A 12,085-nucleotide genomic window follows, 5' to 3' on the forward strand; every position below is an offset into this window, starting at 1 on the left:
GCCCCTGCTGTAGGTCAGGGCCCCTGTTTCAAACTCTTACTGCATCCTACAGGCAGCCACTGGAACATAGGGGAAGGCACTGCTGGTGAGGGGGATGGAATGGCATTTTTGTTTGTTTGTTTGTTTTAGAGATGGGGTCTTGCTCTGTTGCTCAGGTGGACTTGAACTCCTGGGCTCAAGGGATCTTCCACCTCAACATCCTGAGTAGCTGAGACTCTAAGTGGCTGCCCGGCTGAAGGGAGTGTTGGGTGGATTTTAAAGGCCCTTTTCTTTTCAGTAAACACAGGCTGGCTTGGGGAAAGAGTTTCGATTTTAGCCCCTGCTTGCTTCCTCAGTTAGTCACCTTGTCTGGGATCCAAACTGCTAGAGCATGGAGCATGAACAGAAGCTCTGAGGTCCCTGCATGGCACTCATCCTTCACAACATTCACCTAAATTCCGTGGAATAATTACAGCTGTGATGCCCTGTGGAGCTCCAGGAAGCCAGGACTCCGGTTTGTGACCTTGAAGCCCACAGAGCCTGGCCTTAGTAAAGGCTCCCTGAGAGTGCACGCGACAGTGTGCAGCAGTATCTGGCACTACTGGTTGAGGTTACACATTCACGTGCTTTTTTTCTAGTGAGATTATAAACGTTCATTGTTCAGCCTACGCTATTATACGATCATCTTCTTTTGATTTTGAGTATGTGGTTTGTGGCCAAAAATCAGGACTCTAGCTTCCCTGAAAAATAGAACCTGATCCACAGGGATGGAATGTGTGATCTTGACTAGGAAACAGGAATCACAGAGCTGTAAGCCAGAAGGAATCTATAAATCATCTTCGTTTAACTTCCCCACTTTACAGGAAATCAAGAATTAGAATAGTCTCATCTGTAAAATGGAAAGACCGGATACAGTGATCTCCCATAGCCAATAGTCTGAGATTCTAAGATTTGCCCCAGGTCAGTCACATGGAGAGGGACAGCCAAAGATTAATCGGTTAACTTGAAATGTGAAACCATTTTCCCAGCACTATGTCCTAAGTAACTAATCTAAGGCAGGGAGTGGATCTGTTGAATTCCCAGGCAGATTCCCTGAGTGTGCCAAGTGCCAAAGATTAAGGAATGTGAGTTTTGGGATCATGTTATCAGTAAAATCCCATATGGCAAAAAGATGGAATAACCTCAATTTTCCATAGTTTGTTAAGGTATCTTTGAGTTAATGGGGATGATATTTATACCTCATTTATGTGCCCCAGAAGCCAAACCATGTACACAAACACGCATACGCACACTCCTAACTCATGTACAGATTTAATGGCATCTGAAGTTAGATAGAAAAATGGAGGAAAAATTATTATAGAAATGCCTTGTGCTCTGCTAATGTCTGAGAAGAACGAGACTGTATGTGAGACATAAACAGAAACTCTGATTCCACGCTCAAGAAATTGTAATGATAATTCTTTTTCAAATTTAAAATACCAGCTGGGCGCAGTGGCTCACGCCTGTAATCCCAACACTTTGGGAGACTGAGGAGGGCAGATCACTTGAGGTCAGGAGTTTGAGACCAGCCTGGCCAACATGGTGAAACCCTGTCTCTACTAAAAATACAAAAAAAGTATCTGGGCGTGGTGGCACGCATTTGTAATCTCAGCTACTCAGGAGGCTGAGGCAGGAGAATTGCTTGAACCCTGGAAGCAGAGGTTGCAGTGAGCTGAGATCAGGCCACTGCACTCTAGCCTGGGCAACAGGGTGAGACTCTGTCTCCAAAAAAAAAAAAATTGAAATACCTTCATGGTTTTTTCCTTGTTAAAGTCTACTGTTAAAAATGCAAACAGTACATAAATGTTTAAGGGAAAGTCTCTTCATAATCCTGACCTCAGAAATAGGAACTACAGATGTCAATGTGGTGGGTAACCTTCCATGACAATTGTATGCCTATATACATGTGAATTTTTAAATTTTTCACAAAAATACATTCATACCATAGATACTGTTCTGTGCCTGCTTTTCATCTTAATGTGTTACAGAAACTTTAATATTAAGCTGTATAACTTTTTTTTTTTTTTTGAGACACTGTCTTGTTCTGCCACCCAGGCTGCAGTGCAGTGGCGTGATCATGGCTCACTGCAGCCTAGACCTCCTCTTGTCTTAGGTGATCCTCCTACCTCAGCCTTCTGAGTAGCTGGGACTACAGGCCTGTGCCACCACATCCAGCTAATTTTTTTTTTTTTTTTTTTTTTTTGGTGTCTTTGTAGAGATGGAGTTTCACCATGTTGCCCAGGTTGGTCTCACACTCCTGGACTTAATCCATCCGCCTCTCTCAGCCTCCAAAAGTGCTGGGATTACAGGCATGAGCCACCCTGCCCAGCCAAGACATATAACTATTAATACATATAAAGCTACCCAGGGTGTTTTAATGGCTATAATTTGTACCTTTCTTGCATATACCATAGTTGGATCAATCAAATAATCAATTCTGTAACCCTACATCTAAAGGGTTTTTCTTTGGTTGTTTACTCTTTTGTTCTTTTTAAAATCTAATATTTAACATTACAGTGATTACTTTGGTAAATATATCTTTAGTCATACGTCTGATTATTTCTCAAAATTAAATTCGTAGTAAAGTACATACTTTTTCTTTTTCTTTTCTTTTCTTTTTTTTTTTTTTTTTTGTGAGACAGTCTTGCTCTGTTGCCCAGGCTGGAGTAGAGTGCAGTAGCATAATCTCTGCTCACTGCAACCTCCGCCTCCCAGATTTAAGCGATTCTCCTGCCTCAGCCTCTCAAGTAGCTGGGATCCCAGGCATGCACCACCACACCCGGCTAATTTTTGTACTTTTAGTAGAGACGGGGTTTCGCAGGCTGGTTTCGAACTCCTGACCTCAAGTGATCCTCTTGCTTCAGCCTCCCAAAGTGCTGGGATTACAGGTGCAAAGTTTCCATAACACATTAAGACCAAACCATTTTAACTGTTTTTGCATATCTAATTCTCTTTATTAAACGCCAATTTAAAATATTTGTTTTTCTTAACGGTAATAACGGCAGTAAATAACAGTCACAATGCCCAGCTGGAAAGTACATACATTTTAAATGCACAGTATATAATATGTATGTGTATGTAAGGGGGATTTAATATTTTTCTCCAAACGGTTAGCTGTAACCTAACACTATTTATTGCATAGCATAGTTTCTCTCTACTAATTAGACAATTTATGTTTATCATGTTATCAATTCTTCGTCAGGCTTTTAAAAGAGAATAGAGAGCTTGAAGGAAAAGCCAGAATAAGGTGATGGTTTTGGAGAGACTGGTATTACCAGCAACGTACAGGTATTAAAATTAAAAGCAGGGGCCGGGCGCGGTGGCTCAAGCCTGTAATCCCAGCACTTTGGGAGGCCGAGACGGGCGGATCACGAGGTCAGGAGATCGAGACCATCCTGGCTAACACCGTGAAACCCCGTCTCTACCAAAAATACAAAAAACTAGCCGGGCGAGGTGGCGGGCGCCTGTAGTCCCAGCTACTCCGGAGGCTGAGGCAGGAGAATGGCGTAAACCCGGGAGGCGGAGCTTGCAGTGAGCTGAGATCCGGCCACTGCACTCCAGCCCGGGCTACAGAGCAAGACTCCGTCTCAAAAAAAAAAAAAAAAAAATTAAAAGCAGGAATGGATGGGGATGTGTTGACAGAATCAACCTCTTACATACTTATAGTGGTGCTGGCTCTAAGAGGCTGATTTGGGGGATTTCTATGTACAAAGTAAGGAGATGCCACTAAGCTAAAGATGAGATTATTTGGATGAGAGGGATTTTACACTGAACCTGAAGATGGTCGTGGCTTCCACGCATGCAAACTCTTTGCTTCTCTGGCCACCAATGAGGCTGGAAAAATATCACTCACCCTCAGATAGAAAGGAGGGAAGCAAAGATTAAACTGTCAAGAAAGAATAATGGCCATCTTTGTATCTGAGTGCCTCAATTTACCTATATTTATATATTCTGTATATGGTTTATATCCCAATAGTCTACAATTGAGCATGTTTTCATTTATTAAAAGCCTTTCATATTTCCTTTTCCAGTAACTGTGTTCATATCCTTTGCTTATTTTTATACTGGTTTGTGTTTTCTTCATTGATTTGTAGAAACCCTTTATTTATTGGGGAAATTAACCCTGTGATATGTGGGTTGCAAACATTTTTCCCTCTTTGTCATTGCATATGTATGTGGGTGTATGTGCTATTGACTTATTACCGCAAATAAATCTATACCAAGTCCTTTCATAAATCATTAGATGTGACACTAAATTCAACAAGTGCCTCAAAAAAATTTTATTGTGGTAAAAATACATAAAATTTACCATTTTAACTGTTTTTGCATATCTAATTCTCTTTACTAAATGCCAATTTAAAATATTTGTTTTTCTTAATGGTAATAACAGCAGTAATTAAAAATAATAAGACATATTGACAAGGTTAACATAGTACTGGCTGTGGTTACTGGGAGAAGACAAAATAAAAACTGGATATCCCCATTAATCTGATTGTTTACAAATATGTAATGGTCATTATTATATACCATGTATTGGGCTAAATATAACACATACATTATTCCATTGAATACTTTTAATAACCCTATGAGAGTTATAAGCATCCTCATTATATAGACAAAGAAATAAAAACTTTTTTTTTCTTTTTTTTTTCTTTTTTTAGAGGAAGTCTCGCTCTTGTCCCCCAGGCTGGAGCGCAATGGCACAATCTCGGCTCACTGCAACCTCTGCCTCCCAGGTTCAAGTGATTCTGCTGCCTCAGCCTCCCAAGTAGCTGGGATTACAGGTGCCTGCCACCACGCCCGGCTAATTTTTGTATTTTTAGTAGAGATGGGGTTTCACCATGTTGTCCAGACTGGTCTCAAACTCCTGACCTCAAGTGATCTGCCCGCCTCAGCCTCCCAAAGTGCTGGGATTACAGGTGTGGGCCACCATGCCCAGCGGAAATAAAAACTTGAAAAAGTGAAGGAACTTGCAAATGGCAATTCAGTAACTGGACTCAAACCCAGGCAGTAGGATTCCAGAGCCTGAAATTGAACCACTACAGTACCTCACAAATAATATAACCTGGTACACTGTGTGAGATTCTTTTAGACATAACATGAATGAACTTTAAATTTTTCCAGTGGGCCAGGCATGATGGTTCATGCCTGTAATTTCAGCACTTTGGGAGGCTAAGGCGGGAGGATCACTTGAGGCTAGGAGTTCAATATCAGCCTGGACAACATAGCAAGAACCTGTCTCTCTCTCTCTCTCACTCTCACACACACACACACAAAGTTAGTCGGGCATGGTGGTGTGCACCTGCAATCCTAGCTACTTGGGAGGCTAAGACAGGAGGATCACTTGAGCCCAGGAGGTCGAGGCTGCAGTGAGTCATTGCACTCCAGCCTAGGTAACAGAGTGAGACTTGGTCTCAAAAAAAAAAAAAGTTCCAGTAGTTGTATATTATTTTATTATGGTTAAATACAAGTAAGATACAACTTACCATTTAGGTTTAAATGGTTTTATTTTATTTTTATTTTTTAAATAATATATAATAATTTTATATATTATATATTAATATATATAATAAATATTTATTATATATAAATGTATATTCATATATATAAATAATACATAATAAAATAAAATAATTTTATAAAAATAACTGCTTTATTTTTATTGTTATTTTTTAGAGCTGCCAAGCTGGAGTGCAGTAGTAAAATCATAGCTCATCGTAGCCTGAGCTACAGCCCCGAACTCCTGGGCTAGAGCAATCCCCTTGCCTCGGCCTCCAGAATAGCTTAACTATTTATTTTTATTTAAAATTTTATTTTTATTTTTATTAGAAACGGGTCTCGCTATGTTGTCCGAGCTGGTCTTAAAATCCTGGCCTCAAGAGATCCTCCCAGCTGAGCACAGTGGCTCACACCTGTAATCTCAACACTTTTGGAGACCAAGGCAGGAGGATCACTTGAGGTTCACGACCAGCCTGGGCAACATAGGGAGATCCTGTCTCTACCAAAAAGAAAAAAAAAATTACATCTTCTGAATTCTATGTTTATTGTTGTACTTAGAAAGACCTTCCCCAACTCTAAGATTTTATTTTTTAAAATCCTTTGAGGTTTCTCCTTGCATGTCTATGGTTTCATTTCTTTCTACTTCATCCTCTTTAATTCTTCAGGAATTTATCCTGATGTGTGAGATAAGAATCCCACTTTGTTTATTTTTAATGCCGACAGATTTATATTTAAAACTAGGCAAATTCATTTTAAATCCGCATGGGAAAAATGGCAAGCAAAAGAAAACAGGAAAAAAAAAAAAAAAAGAGTAAAAGGGACCCATCGAGATGTGGAGGACTCATCCCACAAGCAATTAAAACATATTCCAAATTTACAGTAATTATAATATGGTCCTGAGTGGACAGACTGCTAGAACAAAGGAACGAAACAGGATGATCAGAACCTGTTATCAGAATTTAGTGTAAAGAGGTGCAGATGAATTAGGGGGGACTGCCATCTTTGTCATGTTGGGTGTTTCCATCCAAGAATATAGTATACATTTGCATTTGTGCAGGCCTCTGCTAGAGACCCAGTCTTAGAATGAGCACACCTGTCCATCTCCCCACCAGCTTCCTGTCTCCTGAAGAGTAGCAGTGAGGCTCTGCCTGTGCAGGTTTTTTGCGGGGTCTAAATTGTTTTTTCCAGAGTCATAACTAACATATTGGACTTTCCAATCTTTCTCTTTCTTTCTTTCTTTTCTGTCTCTCTCTCTTTTTTTTTTTTTTTTTTGAGACGGTCTCACTGTTGCCCAGGCCCGCATGCAGTGGCGTGATCTCTGCTCACTGCAACCTCAGCCTTCCAGGCTCAAGCAATCCTCCCACTTCAGCCTCCCGAGTAGCTGGGACTACAGGCAGCACCACCACACCCGGTTAAGTTTTTTTTTGTTTTTTGTAGAAACGGGGTTTCACCATGTTTCCCAGGCTGGTCTGGAACTCCTGAGTTCAAGCGATCTGCCCACCTCAGCCTCCCAAAGTGTGCGGATTACAGGCGTAAGCCAATGTGTCCGGCCTCCAGTATTCCTATTGCCATAAAGTGAAAAGCTGTGGTGACCAAGTCTGAGTTCATCAGACATATCTATACTATATTCCCATAGTCTGGGCTCGAACCCTACATTAAGTGTTAAAGATTAAACAGGCTGGGCTCAGTGGCTCACACCTGTAATCCCACCACTTTGGGAGGTAAGGTGTGAGGATCGCTTGAAGTCAGGCATTCAATACCAGCCTGGTCAACATAGCAAGACCTCACCTCTACAAAAGTAAAAAAACTGCTAGAGGTGGTGGCACACATCTGTAGTCCCAGCTACATGGGAGGCTGAAGTAGAGGATTTCCTGAGCCCAGGAGCTTGAGGCTGCAGTGAGCCATGCTCATGCCCACTGCACTCCAGCCTGGGTGACAGAGTGAGACCCATCTTTAAAAGAAAAATAAATAAATAAATTAATTAATTAATTAAAGATTAAACAGTAGGTGTTAGATGTTGGCAGAATTCTATTGAAAGGTTTCAGAGATGCTAGGTGTGGTGGCTCATGCCTGTCATCTCAGCACTTTGGGAGGCCAAGGCAGGAGAATCATTTGAGGCCAGGAGTTCGAGACCAGCCTGGGCAACATAGCAAGACTCTTTCTACAAAGTTAAAAAAAAAAAAAAAAGGTTTCAGAGCACACATGTAATTGCAGTGATTCTGGAGGCCGAGGTGGGAGGAATGCATGAGCCCAGGATTTGGAGGTTGCAGTGAGACATGACCACACCACTGCACTCCAGCCTGGATGACAGGGAGACTCCATCTTTTTAAAAAAATAATAAGAATAATAAATAAATAAATAATAAAGCTTTCAGAGGCTGAGTTAGGGTCTCACTTTAATTTGAGAAGTTAGGGCCGGGCGCGGTGGCTCAAGCCTGTAATCCCAGCACTTTGGGAGGCCGAGACGGGCGGATCACAAGGTCAGGAGATCGAGACCATCCTGGCTAACACGGTGAAACCCCGTCTCTACTAAAAAATACAAAAAAAAAAAAACTAGCCGGGCGAGGTGGCGGGCGCCTGTAGTCCCAGCTACTCGGGAGGCTGAGGCAGGAGAATGGTCTAAACCCGGGAGGCGGAGCTTGCAGTGAGCTGAGATCCGGCCACTGCACTCCAGCCTGGGCGACAGAGCAAGACTCTGTCTCAAAAAAAAAAAAAAAAAAGAGAAGTTAGGATGGCAGCTGGAAGTGACCACCTACTCCTCAGTATTAATAGTCACCACTCTTAAAAATAGTCACCCCACCACAGATGGGGCCTCAAGTTACCACAGGTGTTAGTCTTGAAGAGTAATGTCCAATAGAAATATAATTTGAGCCACATCTGTCAATTGTCTAGTAACTCCACTAAAAAAGCAAAATGGAACAGATGAAATTCATTTTAATATTTTATTTAGCCCAATATAACAAAATATTATTTCAATAGGTAATCAATATTAAAATTATTAATGAAATATTTAACATTTTCTTTTCATACTAATTCTTGGAAACATGGTGTTTATGTCATATAGCACATCTCAATTTGGACTAGCTACATTCAAGTGCTCAAATACCCAAGCAGCTCTACAAGATGCTAATGAGCAAGGAAAGTAGCTTAATTTAGTGGAAATCCAGAAATGCCAAGGTTGGAAATAGTTTCTCAGGGGTCTGGAACAGACTTTGAAATCACTAGTCCAAATACTATTTGATATTTGCATCTTGTCCACAACGTTCCTATCACGGAGCCATCCAAGACTAGTCCTTGACTCACACTCCAGGGATGGTGAGCTCACTGTTTCCTGAGGCTAGAGTGTCTTCAACTCAAAAAAGTTCTCATTCCATTAAGGCACGTATGTTTTCTTACAGTGTCCACCCTGGTTAGGTGGGTTCTTGGAGGTCAGGAGTGACTAGCAGACCTTTATGATGTGGGATTAGAGATTAAGTGAACACACCCTTGCTAAAGGCATTATCAGGTTGGTTTATGGTCTTTCATGGACCTTAATTAAGAGGTTTGTTAGGCTAAGAAGGATTGGGGGAGTTAAGAACTAAAAAATGTCACCACTGAGTTAGGAACTGTTAGAAGGCTAGTGCTGGATATCTGGTTAACATCGTCCGGTACACTACAGCAAGACTAAAAGAGAAAAAGAAAAAGGTGTGTATCTATGCAAATTTCGCTAATATGGAGATAGAATTTCACTAATATGGACATAGTGATTGGGAGAATCATTTGACTTATTATAAACTTTAAAAATGTTCACAGAGTAAAACATAATTGGGTTCTAATTCATAAAGAAAGTCATTTCCATTAGACTCGTATTACAAAAAAAAAAAAAAAAAAGTCATCCTAAATCTTAACGTACACATGCTTTATCAAAAGAATTTCCGGACCCAGAAATCAAAGGCACTTCAAAAGTCTCATTTCCTGTCTTGAGTTTGTTTTAACATATTCCTCCCGCAAAAACGCTCTGGAAATCAAAGAAAACTTTTTAAAAATTTAATTCAATAAAAATGACACCGACTGGCTGAATTTATGATGGGTTCTGAGTGGCGGTTGAAATAACACATTTTTCCTCTATTTCCTCTCTCTCATTTTTTTTTTTTTTTTTTTTTTTTTTTTTTGGTTGCGAAGAGGTGTTCTTTTCCGGGCCACCTTCACCCTCCCGCACTCCCCAGTTCTACCTTTCCAAGGCTGGGGAAGGTGCATCCTCGCCAGGCTCCTGCCCGTGCCTTCCGAGCACCCCTGGCCCGCAGCCGGTGACACTGCGCGCGGAACATCCATGAACGAGTTCGGTTACATCTCTGTCCCTGCGAAGCTGCAGATCGCTGACCGCCCCGCGCACCCCCGCCTGCCTGCACACTGTCAACCGCACTTAGGGGAAAATTTTGGAACAGAAGCTCCGCCCATCCTCCTCCCTCTGCCTCCACGAACCGATTCAAAATCCCCACCTCGGGCCGCCGAAGCAGGTTTCGTCACACGATCTGGGGAACTGTATTTTTTACAAGAAAACAAGCATCAAAAAAAAAAAAAAAAAAAAATTCAAACTGCACGCGCCGGCCAATGGGGAAGAAGTGGGAGGTGGGCGGAGGCCGCGCGCGGCGCGCGAGGCGGGGAGGGGGCCCCGGGCGGGCGCGGGGAATGGGACCCGGGGGGGGGATTCGGCAAACGCGGCGGGCGACCAGTTCGGGGCTTTTTTTTTTTTTTTTTCCCTCCTCCCAAACCAACTAGAGCGCGAGACTCAGCCTGAAGCTGCAGCCTCTTGGATCCACCTTAAATCTTCAGCGGACTCGGCGTCGGGGTCAGTGGGCGCAGCCAATGCCAATCAAGTTTACAACCAGCAGCACGGGAGGGAAAAAAAATCATCTGCAAGTTCTCCCTACACACAAATACGCGCGCGCACACAGGCACACACGTACGCACACACACACACAGAAAGAAGGAGGGGGTGGGGGCAGGCGCTCGGGAGAGGGCGAGAATGTTTGCGAAATGCGCGTCCGAGGCTCCCGAGCCGCGGCTGGAGCGCGGGGAAGGCGCGCGGGGAGCGCAGCCCGGCGCCAGCGCCATGATGGTCGCCGTGGTTCGGAGCCCGTTTTCTGGAGGGGGAGCCGCAATGATGCAATACCCCGGCCGCGCGCCCTGCTCCCTGCCTTTTCTCAACGTTCCTTTAGAGGCGCGTCGAGGTTTCGCGCCCAACGCCTTGATTTCTTTTTGTACTGCTTGCTCCGATGCCTGCCGCTCTGTGTGTCCCCACGCGTGACAGGCCGGGCGCGCGGGCGGCCGCAGAGGGGCTGGGGCATACGTGTCAACTCTGCACTTTCGGTTCTGCGGGGTCGGCCTGCGGCGGACCCCACCCCAGCCCCCAGGCCAGCCCCGATCCCGGAGGTGGCTGCTGAGGTTTTCCAACGGGACTGTGGGCCCCTTCCCCACCCCCAGCTGGGCCCGCAGGATTTTTTACCTCCCTTTTGGCGGAGAGGGGGTGGGTGGACGTAGGGTGTGGCCCAGGTGAAAGACACAGCAAGTTTTAAAAAGAAATTCATACTCTGAACACCAGACAGAAGATCCTAGAGGAGATTTAGAATTACTTTTTCGGTGCAAAGAGCTTGAGAGAAGAGCAAGTGTGGGCGCTGTGATGATAATGAAATGGCGAAGGCAGAGTCCCCCGGCCTCCGGGAAAGTCGCTCCCTGAGGCCGGAGCACCCCGGCCTGAGAGGCCTCTCGCCCCGCTCCCCGCTTGTGAAGCCCACGCTCCCGGAGTCCCCCAAACACGCCCCCAAACCCACATTTCCCAGTTCTTCCCTGTCCCAGGCCCCCGCGCCAGGCGGCCGGGGATGCGATGGGGGGACGTTGCCGAGCTGGGGTGAGGGCGGAGGGGACCCACGCGGGCGGCCGTGGCGTTGGGCCCGGGCCGCGCGCCTCTGTGACCCTGCCCGGGCGCCGGCGAGCCGGGCGGGCTTTCGAAATGCGCGGGGCTGCGGATCATTGGAGCCCAGTGTAGGGGTGGGAGCGGGCTGCAGCGCCGGAGGGTCCGCGAACTCGGGAAGGCTCTCTCCTTAGCTCCAATATCCCCACAGCCGCGCAGGCAGCCAGTAACTCAGGTGGAGAGTCTGTCTGCGGAGAGGAGTGGGGGCTTTCGCCGCGTTCTCAGCGCAGAGGAGAGGATGAGGGAGGAAAGTTTCTGAGAAACCGCCCAGCCCGGCTGCGCGGCGGAGGCGCGGCCGCCCGGGCGCGGGAACTGCGCGCGACGACGGGGACAGTGCGGGGGCTGCACGTTACAGATGGGGGAGCAAGACTTGATGGCCTTTTCGTCCCAAGGCACCAGCCAGCCTGACCCCGCAACTGCCGTGGCGGGCGGGCACGGAACTGCGGGGCAGTTTGGGGAGACGACGGCGCAGTGGCTTGGTAGCGGGGCCAGGGGTGGCGGGCACCGGCGGCCGCATCCCCGCAAAGGGACGTTCGCGGAGAAGGACGAGCTGAACTGCGGGTCACTTTTGGAGGCTTGCTTGACACAGGCGGGTAAAGGACGAAGGACACGGTGACTC

General features: G+C 45.3%; 1 long non-coding RNA gene across 1 annotated transcript; it reads right to left on the minus strand.

Annotated features, from left to right (window-relative positions):
• Positions 1 to 9,008: 9,008 nt before the first annotated feature.
• On the minus strand, positions 9,009 to 10,050 carry LOC105482102 (uncharacterized). Its single transcript, XR_987386.2, has 2 exons — positions 9,728 to 10,050; positions 9,009 to 9,179 (listed from the first exon to the last, which is right to left on the minus strand). It is a non-coding gene; the product is annotated as an uncharacterized lncRNA (long non-coding RNA).
• Positions 10,051 to 12,085: the final 2,035 nt, after the last annotated feature.

Source organism: Macaca nemestrina, chromosome 10 (genome assembly GCF_043159975.1).
Source record: "Macaca nemestrina isolate mMacNem1 chromosome 10, mMacNem.hap1, whole genome shotgun sequence".
NCBI lineage: Eukaryota > Metazoa > Chordata > Mammalia > Primates > Cercopithecidae > Macaca > Macaca nemestrina.